Here is a 17,503-nt window from a genome sequence, read left to right as displayed (position 1 = left end):
CAAAATCCCTACCCATATTCAGCAACAGATCAGTCAGTGCAGTAAAAAAGTCCTTGGTTACACAATATGTAACTCAATACAACATTTCAGCAATTTTTAAGTGCAGTTTAATTGCTCCAGAGCATGCCTTAATTTCTGATTAATTTTATACATATTTTAGGAATTATTGATTATTCAAAATTCAAGTGTGTTGAGAACGAAACATCCTAGTGGAAGTCTCAGACAAAAACTGAAGATAAAAGACAAAATGTCAAAAACTCTCTTGTTTCATCACAACTGAGACTAAAAAGTCTGATGGTCAACAGCACAAAGTTAAGGAAAAGAATCACAATAGCCAAGAAAATATAAATTATGAGAATGACAAGAGAAGAAAGAAAGGTTATGAGAATCAGATCATGCCAAAAGCAGTACTTCATTAAGAGGAAGAGATGAATTTCAAGCATAAATAAATTGCCTGAGTGATTCAATTTAATGAAGAACAGTGACTCATATGCGCATATTAAAAAAAGATTTGCATTCTTGGTGATTTGACCACAAAACACTAACATCACCAATAAGGGCAACAAGAACTCAAGAGAGGCCAGTAATACAGGGACAACAACCAAAAAAAAGGAAGAAAAAAGATAGCCAAAATACGTAGGAAAAAAAAAGGTTAGCACATAACGAAGAGTCCAACAGTTAACCAATGCAAATATTGTGTAATTTTCTGGATTTTGTGATGTCTATGCTATTTGTTAGATTTTTGAAATTTGTAATATGTTGTGATTTCTCTTAAATTAATATTCGCAACTATACCTAATTTTGTCTTCATATATTGATATTCTTTTTTCTTGGAGAGGGTCCTAGGATGTATAAACTCTGGGTCCCGAAAAACCTAGATCTGCCTCTGCTGTGACATCGTGTGCCCAGAATTGTCCTTCGAGAAGATTCCAAGTCCAATTAAGCTTATTTCCATCATCATTACTGGCATGTTTTGCAATAAGAAGACTTCCCATAGCCAAAATACCTCTGGGAAGGATTATAGCAATGCTAAAAAAGACTCTCTCTTCGTAGGTCTTGTAGGTGAAAAAAATGGGTTGATTCAATGAAGCTTTCAACACTCCAAGCACAAACATTTATTGAGCGTCTCCCACGTAAGCCAGGCGCTGGAGAGCCGGAGATGAATGACAAGATGTTAGTGAGAGGATGGAGGTGCGAAGAGAAATCACTCCACGCAGCCATGCACGGTCGTAAAGAGACTCCCTTCTTCCTCCCACTGTCTTTTCGATCTGGCTCCAGGTCCCTTTAAGTCCCAAGAACAGTGATTCTATGTCTGGCCCAGGGAATAATAAAAAAGCTAAATTTTGTTTAGAGATACAGCTTCTCCCCTCAGCTAGCTTGGAAGCCTGCAGAGATGCAGAGAGAGTGGTTATCTCCTCTGCCCCCATCCTCCTTCCTTCCCCTTCCAGCTCACTGGCAAGAGGTCCTCATAGGGAGTGAGCTGAGGGGGGTGGGGGGAAGGTGGAGGGACAAGGATAAAGGAAAAGAAAAGGTCTTATGTGACTGCTACAGTTGTGAGCTAACATCGGAGTCAACAGCTAAATCCTCTTTGGGGTGCTTCTGTGGGTTTCTTGGGAAAAGCCACAAGAATTTCTGCTGCAAAGCTCCGGACTTAGGGCTGCCAGATAAAACACAGAACGCCCAGCTAAATTTGAATTTCGGATAGACAACGGATAATTTTTTGGTATGAGCATGCCCCAAATATTGCATGTGACATGCTCACATTGGAAACTTATTTGTTGTTTATTTGAAATTCAAATTTAACTTGGAATCCTTCCTGTATTTTCATTCATTAAATCTGGCAACCCTATCTCAAGTACAATTTTCATTATGAGCTTGGGGTGTGTGTGTGTGTGTGTTGGGGGGGTGGATCCCAGGGCCCCTTCTGCCTCTGTTTTTTCAATGGTACATCTCTGGGCTGGTCCCTGCCCCACCCTGGGGAGCCCTCTTAGATGAGGCCCCTTTCAAGGCAGCTGTAGGAGGTTCCCCACCTCCACCCACATCTGGTCCATTGGAACCCTGCACCTTTGCCCCACTGCCCTCTGGAGGTGGCACCTTCGGCCCAGTGCAGCCATGACTTCTCAGACCAGTCCTCAGTTTCCCCAAACACTAAGAGGCACAAGCCCTTTTCACTACCTCAAGGTGAGGGGGAAGCACCTGACTGTCCTCTCCCAGGCAATAGGGAAGACACAGCCCTCGGCCAACCCTCTCCAAAGCAACCCTCCCCATAGGCTGGCAGTGGGTGAAGGGCCAATGCTAGCAGAGGTGGTTTGGCATTCTCTTAGCCAGTCCTGCATAGGGTGGATGGCAGCTTCTTGGCCCCTACTCTGGCCTCTGAGGCCTCTGCTGAAATTTCCAGATAACAGGCACAGTCCCATTTACCATCCAGAGGTACTTGCTTCTGGTGAAAGATGTCCAAATAGGACCCAATGGGAACGGGAAGCTTCTGTAACCAGGACTGAGGCGCTGTCAGGGAGGGCTTCACAGAAGACCCTACCCCAGCCAACCCTGGCCCAGGGCTGCTTGCTCTTTAAAGTGCTTAGGAGTCCCGTGGGAATCTTGCCAAGAAGTGGATTCAGGTTCCGGAGGTCTGGGGTGAGGCCCGAGGTTCTGCATTTCTCAGGTGATGTGGTCCTCAGAAGCACTTTGAGTAGAGGGTCTAGAAGGCGGAGAAGGAGTTGCTGGGCCCCTGCAGGGATGTGGGAGGGGCTGGGCATGGTAGGGAGAAGACAGCAAGTGTAAATGCAGAGGTTTCCAGGTCACATGAACCTGGCCTTTGTGAGTTTGGGAGACTGACACTGAAGGCTTGTAGGTCAGAGGCTACAGGGACCAAGCCACCAGGCAGAAGAGGGGTGAGGCCATCGGCAGCAGGTGACATTCCAGAAGGGTCCTGACTATGCCTGGCAAAGCTAGAACAGGAAAAGCAGGCTGAGTGGGTTCCCTTGGTCTCAGATATTGTAAAATTGCTTTACGAGCTAGCCTGCAAAATTGCATTTCACAAAGCCCCATGAACATTAATGGCTTGACCATGAGGGCCTGTGACGGACACATGCAGGTCTTGCTTTGCACAATGCCTGGTCAGCTTTGCTGCAGCTCACACGGCCCCGTGCCCCTGGTGTGCACAGGAGGTATGAGCTGCCCGATAAAGGTTTGCTGTCTCCGTGTTAGATCTAGCGCAAGCCAGCAGATCACAGAGCCTAACCTGACTATTTTGGCAGAATAGCAGCCCTCTAAAGAGGTTCACGCCCTAATCCCCCAGAGAACCCCTTGATACGTGATCTTACACGGCAAAAGGGACTTTGCAGATGTGATTAAAGTTAAGGACCTTGAAATGGGGAGATTATCTAGGTTATCAGGGTGGGCCCAATCTACCCCTTGAGGCCTTAAAAGTGGAGAAACTTTTCCCTGCAGTCAGAGATAGAGAGGTGACAAAGGAAGAAAGATCAGGGAGATGACAGCCTGGGAAGGATTGCCATCACTGGTTCTGCGATGCAGAGGCCTTGTGCAAGGCCCCGAGAGCTAAGGATGGTGCCCCACTGACAGCCAGCAAGGAAATGGGGACCTCCGTTCTATGATTTTGTGGAACTGAATTCTGCCCCAAACTAAGAAAACAGATCCTTTGCTAGAGTCCCCAGAAAGGAACATGTGACCTGCATCAAACTTGTAACCCACAGAACTGTACAATGATCAGTTGTGTTGTGTTAAGCCACTCAGTTCATGGTGATTTGTTACAGCAGCCAGTGGAAACTAATACACTCACTCCCTGCCCAGAATGAGGTCTCCCTTCCTTGATAAAGGAATGCCCCATGCCTTCTGCTGAAAACTAGCATCCCTAGGCTGGCACACCCAAACATGAATGCTCCCCAGAAACAGCTACTGTTTTCTGAGAACAATGAGTTGCTTGTAAGCCTGGGAGAACTGGATGCCAAATCTTGCACAAATCCACTTCACAAACAGCCCTGCATCTGCCGTGCATGCCCTCAGATGCCCAGTTAGTCCTTGAACCTGCCTTCTGTCTTGCCTTTATTTTCCATGCCTCCCTGTCTGGCTCAATTGTCTTCGTCCAGAAAGCCACCTCCACACTTATTGTGGGAGAAAAGCCCTATCGACATAGCATGTGTCATTACCACATGCCTACTTTGGGGGTGTCATCAGAGAGAGACCCTGCCCAAATGTCTCAGAGGTCATCTTCTTTCAGACCAGAGTGCATAGTTAGAGGAGGAAGGGATTCTGGAGTTTGTGTAGACCAACTATCTCATTTAACATGAAAGAAAGGAAGAAAAGAAGGAAGCTGAGGTCACATACCAAGTCCCCCTGTCCAGGGGTGGGGCTGGCGGACAGAATCCCTTAGAGATGGGATGCTGCTAAATCAAGAAAGCAAGGAAACTTGAAAGCTCAGGGGAACGGGGCCCGGTCAGCCAAGAGGGCATCCCTGCAGGCTAATGAAGCCATTGAAACCAGGAACCCTGCAGAGGCCAGATAAGTAGGGCATCTGGAGGGCCTTGCAGCCAAGCAAGGGGGCTGAGACCGGGGCCTGGGTCTGCTGCTGTGCACCCACCCGGCAAAGGACGGGAGGGTCCACTGGGACCAGGAGACCTAGGTCACGCACCAGATAAACAAAGCTGCTGAACTTCAAACTGAATGCACGCCCTGTGCCCAGACAGCAACCAACTCCCATAAATTGTAAGCATTCATTAAACATCACCAAATGCGCGGGCATTTAGTCTCCACCTATACATATTGTTTTCTAAAGGTTAAGATCTAAACAAATCAGTGAAGCTCAACCTGCTAGTTTTCCTGAGTAATTGAGCCAATTCAACTTACTTTCTCTCTCCTTCCCTCCCCCCCCCATCTCTCTATCTCTCTGTCTCTCCAGTTAAAATATGTTCTCTGGTGAGTATGGGCGTTAAAATTTCACATCTGTTGAATGCCACTTTTTCTTTTTTGGCTGACAAATGTAGGCTCCCTAAGGTATCCTCCTCCTTGGGGATTTGTTGCTTTGTGGGGGCTGATTTTCCCCAATGGCCGAGCCCTCTTGGGCTCCGAGCCAGAGAAGCTTGGACACTGAGGTTTGCGGGGCCCCGACGGGGCTCGGCCAGAGACGTTTCTCTCCTGCCCTGTCCCTTGTAGGAGCCACCCTTGAAGGCCAGTCCTTGGTTGCTGAACCATTAATTAATTAATTAATTACTTCAACAAATAGTTCTTGATCACACACTTCTGCTAGGCACAGGGTCCTATGAGAGGGGCTCTTTACCTCAGTTCTTGGGTATTGTCACCACCATCTTCCCCTACTCCCCCCACCCAATTCTAATACAACCTTCCAGCCTGTCACAAGAACCTGCCACTCTTAGCCTCTGGCTTCCTCTTTCTTTCTGGGTCTATTTTTGTCCCTTCTCCTTGGCTAGGTAAATGCCTGGACAATTCCAGACCAGCCTTACAGGCAGCACCCCACATCCTCACCCCATTCCCCAACAGCCCAGGGCCAGGGCAGAATCCTGGCCTACTAGTAAAGCACTCAGAGATTCCATGCAGTTTCTGCAGGGGGTGGCAGCAGACAGCCCTCTCCCTGGGTGACTCAGTCCAAACACCTGTTCCCTGCAGCAGCAAAGCCCTGGAATGGCAGCCCTGGCTTTCCGCCAGTAGGGAATGTCCTGACAGCAGCCTGGGCTGCCCGTCTTCCCCAAAAGCCAGTGTCTGCGCCCCGGGATGATCTGTGCTGACGCCCCCTTTGCACTCTTTGAAATGCCTTTTTCTCACAGAGAAAAGGGCTCTGCCATCTGCAGCGGGTCTGTGCGGAAATGTGGGAAATGACTCTGTGTTTATTTATGTCGTCCATTGTTAGCTAAGAATATGCAGGTGTTCTAAAAATGGAGGTGCCAGGGCAGGAAAAATTGTTGGTTGGCGGGAAGGATGCTGGGGTCAGCACCAGGGACGTGAGCCCCACAGGCCTGAGCTGAGGGACCTCCAGAAAGTCCTTCCTAGTTCTTTAGCCTCCATCTCTTCATCTGGGGGGAAACAAAATGAGCTTATTGGTTCTTGTTCTGCCCCCCTCAAAGGGATGAAGTGAGAATTCAATGACAAGATGTGTGCATAACCCAAATTCTCTCAGGCCCAGTGGCCACAGGGACAAAAGAATTCACATTAACAGATGTCAGCGGCTCGTGCCTCCCACCTGCTGACACAGGGCTTCCCACCTTCTCCCACATAAGTCTCACTGTATTTTGGGGAGGCCCTGTGTTTGTCGCAGGGGAGCCCCATGTAATCTCTCTCAAGTCTCTGACCGAGAAAGCCCTGCTGACAGCTGCCCTTAGTCCCCAGGGCAAGCTGAATCTCAGGACTCTCAAAGCTGCAAAACCAAAAGGGGACAAAACCCTCTGTCCCTCCAGACACCTCTCCCCCACTTTCCCACGAGAGAGACACCAGGAGGCTGGGCATGCTGCAAACAGCCCCACTTACCCAGTAACGTCCCAGCTGCAGGTCTGGCTCAAAAGAACGTCACCACATGGAAGGGGGTTGGGGGGTGGGAAGCCGTGTGGCACCCTGGGCTGAGGGTTTCACACACGTTTCCACAGGACTGGTGCGGCTGCTTCAAGAGATAGGCATTGTCCTCTTATTTTGTCAAGGTCACACAGCTAGTAGGTGGTCGAGCCGTGCAGTGGACATTTGTCATGTTGGCTGCTTAACATCTGTATATCCTTATTCTATGCTTTCTTCCAGAAGTTTCATCATTTTTGTTCTTTATATTTAGGTATACGGTTCAATTGAAGTTCATTTCTGTATATGGTGCAAGGCAAGAATCAAAGTTTTTTTTTTTTTTTTTTTTTTTTGCGTATGAATGTCCAGTTGTGGGTATAGTTCTTACCTGAGAGAGGCATTGAGATAAGTGGAAGGGGGGTTCCACTGCTGTTCTGGTTTGCTAATGCTTCACTGGAGGATGGCCAATGGTGTCCGGAAAACCTCTGTTAGCTGGGAAGGTACGTGGCTGACATCTGCTCCAAGTTCTGGTTTCAAAATGGCTTTCTCCTAGGATGTCCCTCTCTAGGACACAGCTCCTCTTCAAAATGTCACTCTCAGTTGCTCTTGGGGCATTTGTCCTCTCTTAGCTTCTCTAGAGCAAGAGTCTGCTTTCAAGGCTGTCTTCAAAATGTGTCTTATTCTGCAGCTCCTCTCTCAGCTCCTGTGCATTCTTCAAAGTGTCACTCTTGGCTGTAGCAAGCTCGCTCCTTCTGTCTGAGCTTATATTAGTGCTCTAGTAAACTAACCAAGGCCCATGCTGAATGGGCAGGGCCACACCTCCATGGAAATTATCCAGTTAGAGTCATCACCTATAGTTGGGTGGGTCGCATCTCCATGGAAACAACCTAATCCAAACGTTCCAACTTAATCAACTCTAACATGTCTGCCCCACAAGATTGCATCAAAGACCATGACTTTTTCTGGGAGACATAATATATACAAACTGGTACAACTGCCTACTGTGGAAACCAAGCTGGAGAAGAGGCTAGGCAAGGTTGGTTAGGGATTCTATGAGGTGGCCATGGAGTAGAGTGACAAGAGACCCTCCCCACTGGTAGTTCCTGGGACAGTATTTAGATCAGGCCTCATCTTCCTGCTCCAGCCAGGCCCCCGCTTCTGCCCACTGAGTCTACAAGTTACCCACTGCTCCTCACAAAAATTTCTTTTCTGTTTACGTTAACCAGAAAGTTTCTGTTTGCTACCAAATCCCTAGTACAAGGCAGAAGTTGAACCCAGGTATCTCTGCTTGCAAACCCACATGATTTCTATACTATAGGTATAGAGCTTACATACACAGAAGCCACAATTATTAAATGGAACCAATATCCTAGTGAAATCAGTGGGAGGGTGGGAGTCATTGTAGAAGAGGCCAAGCTCAAAGCCTCAAGATCAAAGGCTTCAACCTACATTCTTACAGAAAGTTTTGTAAGGAAAAAAACTACATAAGTTAGCAAAACAACAGTTTAAATAGAAAACACCCAGATGGGTAATGGAATTTCCACTACCTCCTTTCCCAATAACTGAACTCAATTGTGATTAAAATAAAAAAATCCTGTATGATTTATGTATGGTCTCAGTTACGGAACCTGGAATTTTAAAGCCAGGAAAGACCTTAAAAGCCCATCAAACTTCCTCACCTCAGTTCATAGATAAGGAAATTGGCACCCAGGCAGATTAAAAGGCTTATCTAATATCATACTCAACAAGGACTAGAGGAAAGCTTTCTTTCCACATTGTCACACTGCAGTGTGAAAGAGGATGACCAAAATAATTCAGAAAGTCAGAGGGAAGCCCCTCTTACATAATAGGAAGACAGATTACTAGTTTTGTTATCTAAGACATCAAATTACACATTCACTCCCACTGTTTTGTCTTTGTGAAGTCACAGACTCATTTCCAAAATGGTCCCCCCGAGATGAGTGGCCCCCCCCACTCTTTCCTCTGTTCCTCCTGAGGACCATCCAGGCAAAAGTCACCTCCCAGGGCTCCCTACAGCATTCTCAGGGCCTAAACTGGAGTGCATGAAGCATTTCAGGGAGCTACCGTGTATCTGAGGTTCAAAAGTGTATCTTTTCCTGCAGTTTGCACAGGCTTTCTTAGATGTATTAACTGGAAGGGGTGATAGGCTATGTGTTATCTTAGTATGAATCATTCAGATTAGCAACTAGGGAAAAAGGATGCTGATGAAATTAAACAGAAGACTTAAGATCTCTACTGTGGCATTTTTCACATAAGCATTTCATTATCATCAGGAAGGCCAGCCTTAAATGTGGACAAAACAGGCAGCCATTCCAGGTGCAATTTGAGGGAAAACCTTCCCTTCCAATAAATACATCTCCCAGCATAGGATCCTGAAGTTGGAGGAGATGCTAGAGGGGTGCCGACCCCACACCCCTCCCAGGGAGAAGCCTCCTCTCCAGCAGCCCCCAACTGCCAAGCTTTGGGCATCATTTTGTTAACCACTGATCCAAGGGATTCCTGGGATGAAATGTGACAAGAATGTCAGGAAGAGTGAAGTCCGTCTGTTTGTAGTGATGTGGAAATTTCTCCGAGACATATTGGGAATGAAAAAGGCAAGTGGCAGGACAGTGTGGTAATTTGATCACATTTGTGTAAAAAAATATATATATATATCTATATATACATATATGATTTGGCAATATACACACAGACAACTTCTGAAAACAGACACACAAAGCTGTTGCCAGTGTTTGCTCCTGGGGAGTGGGACTGTGATAGCTAGGGGTGGGGGAGGGAGATTTTTTATTTTTCACTTAGATCTTTTCTGAACTATTTAAGTTAATAACAATAACAACTAAAACTATGAGCATGTGTTGCCTTTATCATTAAAAATAGAAATGAATTTTTAAAAAATCTAGTTTCTAGGGCAGTATCTCCAGATCTGGGGTGGAAATCTGTGTTTCAGTAAATTCTTTAGGCGATTCTAATGTGCGGCCAGAATTGAGGACCACTGGGTTAAGGTGTTAAAAGTCCCAGATAATGTATTAACTGGGGCCGGGGTGGGGTGGTACGTTAACCTTAGGGTGTTATCTTAGTACGACTCATTCTAGCAGGTTAGCTCTTTGGGAAAACAGATGCTGCAGCAATTCAACAGAAGACCTAATCAGGGTTTGTGAAACAGAAGTGGATTATTGGGGTGGGATACCCCAGAGGGCAGCAAGAGGACTGAGGGGTTGAGGTCCAAGAAATTGAGAAGAGAGCAAAGGGGAAGCCGGGTCAGGCCCAGGAAAAAGAGCCTCGGAGGCCTTGCTAAGTCCCCAGAGCCATCACCAAGCAAGGACGGGTAACTTATGAACCCACAGGCAATTAGGATATTTGTTTTATGTGGAAACCCCCAAATTATATTTAAAATATAATTTTGGGTTTCTTTTGAAAGTCAGGTTGTGGAAAAACATCTGGAATGAAACGAAACCACAGACTACTTACATAGACCAAAAAAAAAAAAGAGAGAAAAAAAAATGAAAACCCACTCCAAATTATGCTCTATTTAATTGTGCCAGGAAAGACATAGATGAGAGAAGGAGGGCGGGGGGGAAACCTTCTAAGTGATTTTAAGAGAGGGTGGAGAAAACCAGAGTGTGGGTGAGTCTGGGAACACTTTGCTCTCGTATTTTGGGAAGAAGGAAGTTTCATTTCAGTATTTTTGAGTCTTTCTCTCTCTCTCTCAAAAAAAAAAAAAAATTTAGGTATGGTTCTCAATTACACCCTAGAGTCAATGCCGAGAAACTTCACCAAGATAAAAGCCAACTGGAATCTGAATTCCCATCCTCCCCGCGGCCCTGGCTCAATGGCCTATTTCCTGCCCCACTAATAACCGTCCTTTTGGAGGAAATGTCCTTCCCACAGACATTGTTCTCCATGGCTGCTCGGCTGTGTCAGGCTGCGTGTTTGCTGACCTGAGTTGAAAAGGGACTGACATCTGTAGAAACACTTTCCAGAGGATTGGGGAAGGACCCCCCCCCCCCCAAGGCAAAACCACAGCAAGTCCTTATTGCAAACTAGTTCATCTTGGAAGATACCTCCTTGGGAACAAAATATTTACTGAGAGTTGCTGATTCCTTCAGAAGAAATGATAGCAGGAGGGCCTGCTCTTAGGCACCTGGGCCTTACAGATGTTGTGATCAGTTCGGTGAGGGGGATATTGTCCACATCTCACACCCAGGAAGTCGGGTCCCAGAGAGCTGAGCTCCCCCAATCCCTTAGTGTGACTTTGGGCAGATTACTTAGCTGTCTGTGTCCCAGGCTCCTTGTCCCTTAAAAGGGGGAGAACAATGAATGGCACCTCTTGCCTAGGGTAACTGAGAAGATTGAGATGATAAATTGCAAAGAGCTTAGCAGAGAAATTAACCATCAATATATATTAGGTCCCATTGTGATCATTGTAATCATGCTTGAAAAGGTTAAATAGCTTGCCCAGATTGGAATTTCTAAGTGCTAAAGCTGGGATGTGCATGTTTGTCTTAGTCCAAAGTGTATGGTTTCCTCATGACCCAGATGAGGATGATAGAGCAAAGACAGACGGAGGGACACCACACCCACTTCCCCCAAGGAGCATCAAAGTAGCTAAAGGTATGGATTCAATCGATGTTACTTCCAGGCCACTGTTTGCTTTGACTTATTGGTCAGAGAGCAGGGCTGGCTCCCAGGCACCTGCTCCATATCACACAGGCCCAGGAGAATTCAGCCGACTGGGCAGTGGGCAGGGCAGGATGGGAACAGGCTGGCAAGGGCTAAAGAAACTGGGCTGTGGGAAGGAGCACAAGGAGGCCTGGGCACCCAGTTACCAGTCCAGGTCAGTCTGGGGAAGGTGTCCAGCCCACCAGGTCACAGGGGCAAGCACCTGAGTCTGTAGGCTGTGGCTGAGCTGGGACCCCTCAGAGACTTAGTGATTTACCCACATCCCCTGCTATCCCCCGTCTCTCCCAGTGAGGGTGTGGGAGTGGGGGTGAGAGTGTATATAAAGATCCTACATGAAACCAGGTGTTGCACTATCACTTACACGCTAGGCACTTCACCCACAGTATCTTAGTTCTCACCACAGGCCCATCTGGGAGCTATTAGCACCCCCAGGTTACAGACAAGTAAACCGAGACTCAGAGAAGTTAATTTCCTCACTTGCAGGGAGATTGTCTAATAAACTGAACAAGGATCTGCTTAGAATACTTGCAACATAAGAGCGCCTAAAAACTTATTATGGAAACAATTCGAAATTTGATTTTTCTAAGAAAGCATCCAAGGAGAAACTTTTGGAAAAGTCAGAACTTTGTTGGCTTTCCTTACAATCGTTTTTATGTCCTAAACAGAAGGGAAGGGGAAGGGTGGAAAAAGGGCTTCCTCCTCAATTTCCTCTCTGTTTTTGGGAGGTGGAGTGGCTTTCCTAGAAGCCCTCGGAGAAGTGCGCCACCATTCCATTGGACAGGACCAGGACACACGTGTACCCCCAGACAGGGAAGCAGTATGGCTTCGATTGTCTTAGAACAATCGCGTTTACATGAGGGGACAATGGCTGTTGAGTAGGCAACCAATAGAGCCATCACAGCCCTTTGGGTGAGCTAGTGAAGAACGGACTATTCATATACCAAATGGTTACCCTGGATTAGGGTTAATTAACTGTGGTTTTAAACACTATGTTAATTAGCCCTCAAGAAGACTTAAATCCTATGTCATGGTATTATTAGTGCTACGTTCTAATGGAAGTTTCCTCTCAATCCTATCCACCCCCCACCCCCCACCACCATTTCTCTCACTTTCCTTAATCAGCTAAGCTCTTTGAGGACAGTCTACACTCACTGTCTCAACTTCCCTCTCCCTCTCGTCTGACTTCTAACCCCACCCACCCCTTGAAACTGTTTTGGCAAAGGTCATAAAGAATTATTAAATTCCCCAATGTCTTGAACACTTTTCTGTTCACAGCTTACTCAATTCCATAGTAGACGGCACAGCCAACCCCTCCAAGAGTCTTGAGGGGCTCTCCTCCCCTCGTGCCTGCAACTCTGCCCTCTTCCTGCCCTCTTCTGAGCTGTCTGCTTGCTCTCCTGACTGGTCTGCTACAGGAGCTTATCCCCCAGTATTGGGGTTCATTCCTCAGGGTTCTGTCCTTAGCCTCTTCTCTTCTCTCTCCAGACACTGTCCTCAGGACCTGCACTGCTACCATCTCCAAACTCTAATCCAGGGCAGGCTGGAGACCTGGACTGAAGAACTGTGCCTTCTGGATGGTTCCATCTAGAATCTCATAGGTACCTCTAACTCAATTTCTTTGCAACTGGACCCCTCATCTTCTATGTCAAACCTACTCCCTTTTGTCCTGTGCTTCTGATCTTGGTGACTGGCCCTGGTGTCAATGCCGAGATCCTTGACTTCTCCCTCATATCTACCATATAATAAGTGAACAAATCATAATGCTCCTACTTAGTTAACATCTCAGTGATCTCTGGTCTCCTTTAGAACTAAGGTTTCCACCTTGGCTTGAACGCTTATCATCATTCACCTCGGTTTATTGCAAGGATCTGAAACTGGTCTCTTCACCTCTACACTTACTTTCCCCCAGTCTATGCTTCACTATCATCATAGTGGGTTTTATAAAATACACAGATGAGCATGCCTCTCCCCTCCTTAAAAGATTTCTACAGCTCTTCTCTGCTGCCAAGACCAAGTTCATGGTGCATAAATGCAAAGCCAGACAACCTCTCCAGCCTAATTCCTGCTCTTTCCCCTCACGGCTTATGCTCTATCCCTGCTGGCTCCTGAGCGGTGCCCTACAGTTTACACTATTTCACCTTTAACACACTGAGTCGCATGCATTTGCTGGCACTTTTTGCTTTTTACAGCTCTGTTGTGGGAGGTCCGCATGTAAGATGGCGAGCAATAGGCTAAGCTTCTGTCCCAACCACCATGCCCATGATTTGGATTGCTGACATGCTAAACTGGTGCTTCCTCATCTGTGCAATGGGGAGACTAATACTTGCTTGGAGGGGAGTTGGGAGGTATAAATTTGGTGATTTATTTAATAGGCATGGCACAGTTAGTGTCCAGTCAATGAAAACAGCAACGTCCCCCTCTGTGCCAGGACGGTTTAGATGCTTTTTGTTGGTTAGTTCCTTTGGTCTTCATAATAATCCTATGCAGTAGGTACTGCTATTCTCATTGTCTGGATAGAGAAGCACAGAGAGTTTGAGCTGGCCTAAGTTTGCACACGTAGCAAGTGGCTGAGGCAGAAGTTGAATCCTGGTAGGGTAGTGCCAGAAACCATTCTTACCAGCTACAGAGCCCTTTCTCTCCATGACTGATGGCCATTTAAATTAATAATTATTTTCCTGATATATAGGTTTTAGCTTCTTAGGCTGCTTAAGCAAATACCATGAAATGATTTGGCTTAAACAATGGGAATTCATTTGCTCAGGGTTTTGAGGCCAGAGAAATGTCCAAATCAAGGCATCATCAAGGTGATGTTTTCTCCCCAAAGACTGTGGCATTCTGGGGCTGGCTGCTGGCGATCCTTGGCTCCTCTGTCACATGGCAAGGCACATGGTGGCATCTCCTGGTCTCCCCCTTCTCTTCAGGGTTCCACTGATTTCAGCTTCTGGCCGCTCCATCTGTGGCTTTCTTTTTCTATCTGAATTTCACTCTGCTTATAAAGGACTCCAGTAATAGAATTAAGACCTACCCTAACTGAAGTGGGCCACACCTTCTTAACTGAAGTAACCTCAACAAAAGGTCCTATTTACAATGGGTTCACACCCATAGGAATGAGTTAAATTTAAGAACATGTTTTTCTGGTCATCATACAGGTTCAAACCACCACACTGTACCAGAAGATACATTGTGTTCCTAATCAATGTGTTACCAATTATCTGGGGGACACAAAATCTAAGGACTGATTTTTAGGAGATCAATATAAAGCCAGTAAGATGTCCCCAACCACAAAAATTCAACCTCTCTATTATTTGAAGGCTCTTTTTCTTGACTTGATCCAGGAACTAACTGCTTTGATGTCATTGATATGAAAAATTCAGACCAACAAATAAAACAAATAAAATCTCTTGTTCTGTAAATAAGAGTTTGGAAATTGTTCAAAGAGACTTTTGACATGTTTTCTCTTTTTCAAACTGTGATTTCACATTGGCTTCATTTTGTAGGAGCTTCAAAACAGGAGCTCTTGTGGTTGCATGTTTGGGTAATCTCGACTTTCAGCTAAAGCAAAGTACCCCATACACCTAGTATATACCTAGCTCTTCTTGGTTGGATTTTAGCCAATCTGTCAACAATTGGAGGTGCTCAAGGACAATTTAAAAGTGTATTGCAGGAATTGAAGTGTGTGCATTAGTCAATGCAAACAGGTCTCCTGCTACTTGGTTTCAACTCCATGAACACTTGGAAAATTCACCCTTTGTAAAGAAAGGGGTAACAGGTGTGAAGGCTATTAGACCATTCCTTTCTCCCCTGGTCTACAGTCCCCTTTGGGGAAGGAACCATGTTGTTTCCTCTCTGCAAACTCAGATCATGGCAGGCACTCACCTAAACCAGATGCTCAATCCCAGGTGGTAGGGTTCAAGGTCTAACGTACTTTCTGCTTCAACCAGGATTGGTTCAGAATGGGGGGTAGGGGGACAGGTAACTGCAAAGGACACCTACCAGCATCCTCCCGTCCAGGTACCTGGATGGTAGAGATGAATTAGAATGGGAGCTGGTGGTACTTTGAAAAATAGTCAAATTGTTGGAAAACATAGTTTCCCGAAATAACTAAATTGGAGCACTGTACTAATTTGAATGTATAGATTTTGGTATGCCTATTAAACAAACAAACAACGTGCTTTATAGTTATCACATGTTATTTTGACATATGCTCCCTCTTCCCTATAAATCAAATGAAGATACAGTTCTAATTCTCTTCTCCTTCATTGGATGTTTGTCCTACTCTTTTCCCCACTAGGCTGGAACTCTGATTCTGTAAAAACTTTCCTTTCCTTCTTATTACCTAAGCATATAAGGTATTCATATATGGAAAGATTCTGGTATGTTGATGCCTCCAAGCGTTGCGAGCCCAAAAGAGAAACAAGGCACACCCCTGGAAAAATTCTCAATTTACTACCATGCAATACATAAACCAGGAATTCCTTACAGCACTTAAAAAAAAAGGCTTAGGGAAAAGACACAACTGTAATAGCAAGTAAAACTGGCAGTTGAAGGGGGGCAGGGAGGGGGATTCTCCCCCTAACTCCAGGATCCTTGCACCTGGTTGGTTGAGAATTGGGTGGGGTCCATCAGACACTACTGGGTTATTTTTCATTTACATAATGGAGTACTGTCATCCATTGATAACATCCTATGTGCCAGGCTTCAACCGGAGTGACTGGTCCAGAGCACTGAGCTGGTGGTGCCACGTGAAGATTCGATGAAGACCAGCAGAGGCAGCCAGGAAGCAGGCGTGGAGGGAATTCTGTCTGGCAGTTTAAGTTAACTGTGTCTTTGAACACCAGACACAGGGTGGAGAGCCCATTTTACACGGTTTCCAGGCATTTTCCCAAGTCTGGCAGCAACTCTTAAAGGCAGTTCTCATAGAAAGGGGTTTGGTAGAACGTGTACCAAGCAAGCCATGGTTAGCTCCTGGGAGATGGGGAGGGTCCGTGCTTGGAAATGCTCATCAATGGAGATTTTGACCTTGTATATGATATATCTGTTTTAGCAAGGAGTATGCATTATTTTAATACTGGTGTAATAAAAATGCAATAAATTAGAAACAAGTCATATACATGAAAGTTCTTTTATAGTGTGAATGTTATACTGAGGGAGAGTGAGAGAGACTCCATGGAGAGGGAGGGTCCCCCAGGAATGGATTACAGGCAATCTGTCATTCTCCACTCTAGCAGAGGCTGCTACTTATTCCCCAGTTCCCAGTCTCCCTTTCTCCTCAGTGTTAGAGGTGGAGAAGCCCCATGTGTTAGCTAGGAGCATGGCAGCCAGGGAATAAAGCCATACTTCCCAGGCCTCCTTGCATCTGGGTGCAGCCACCAGGCTGAGCCCTGGTCAGTCTTACATTGGTGAGTGCCAGCTTCAGGAAACCTCCCTCAAAGACCACAGGCACCTGCCTTTGCTCACTTTTCTTTTCCCTTCCTCTAATGGCTGCCTGAAATATGGATGTGATGGAGTAGTGGTCACCAATTTTTAGCCCACGAAGACGAAAGTCACACCATAGGGATGGCAGAGCAGGGAGCTGGAAAGAGCCTGGGTCCCTGAGGACTTCACACAGCCAGGCCACCGTGCCAGCCTGGGACTGCCTGCCTTCTCCAGGCTTCCATGCAAGGAAAATGAAACCCAGCCTGGGAGAAGCCACTGTGGTTGGGGTTTTCTGTCAAATGCATCCTAATGGATGTGCCTGCCATATGCATCACTTTTATTTTTCCCTTTCAGGCGGACCTACTGTGTGCCTGGCATCCTGTTAGTTACCACCACATGCCACATGTGAGTCCTCTCTTGATCTCCCTCTTGTAGATTCTGAGAGTTAGTGCTAGAAGAAGCCGAAGACAACACATAGATCAGTGGTTTCAAACATTTTTAAAGCAGTAGTAATCCATCTCTTCCTCCCCCACCAAGTAACAATCACGCCTTATTCCAAACCAAACCAAGCAAAACAAAACAAACATGAAGGCTGGACAGTAGAGCTGGGAAACCTTCCCAGAACCTACAACTCTGCACCGGGTATGCTTGGGAATCAGCAGTGCCTGATGTATTTTCATCATCAACTTGCTGCGAGTCCAGGGGGAAACACCACGTTAGCTGACAATTGCAACATAGTGAAATCATTGCTACAAAAGGGGCGAAGAGAGCACAGTGGGGAACCATCTCATCTCACTTGGATTCTTTGGTTCACTTTTTCTCTGCCTTTGCATTAGGTTTCTCAGGGCTGAGAAGGGGTCTGAGGCTGACCCTT

The 17,503-nt window shown here is 46.2% G+C and overlaps 1 protein-coding gene across 1 annotated transcript in view; it reads left to right on the top strand.

The window, feature by feature from the left end:
- LOC119543664 (transmembrane protein 177-like) overlaps positions 1–17,020 on the top strand; it is a 206,123-nt gene extending 189,103 nt beyond the window's left edge. Inside the window, exon 26 of the transcript XR_005218684.1 lies at positions 16,984–17,020. The gene's annotated coding sequence lies outside the window, so the exon portion shown is untranslated. The remainder of the gene's footprint in view (positions 1–16,983) is intronic.
- Positions 17,021–17,503: the final 483 nt, after the last annotated feature.

This window comes from Choloepus didactylus, chromosome 9, assembly GCF_015220235.1.
Source record: "Choloepus didactylus isolate mChoDid1 chromosome 9, mChoDid1.pri, whole genome shotgun sequence".
NCBI lineage: Eukaryota > Metazoa > Chordata > Mammalia > Pilosa > Megalonychidae > Choloepus > Choloepus didactylus.
The sequence above is the reverse complement of the archived record's forward strand: the minus strand, read 5'-3'. Positions and strand labels throughout refer to the sequence as shown.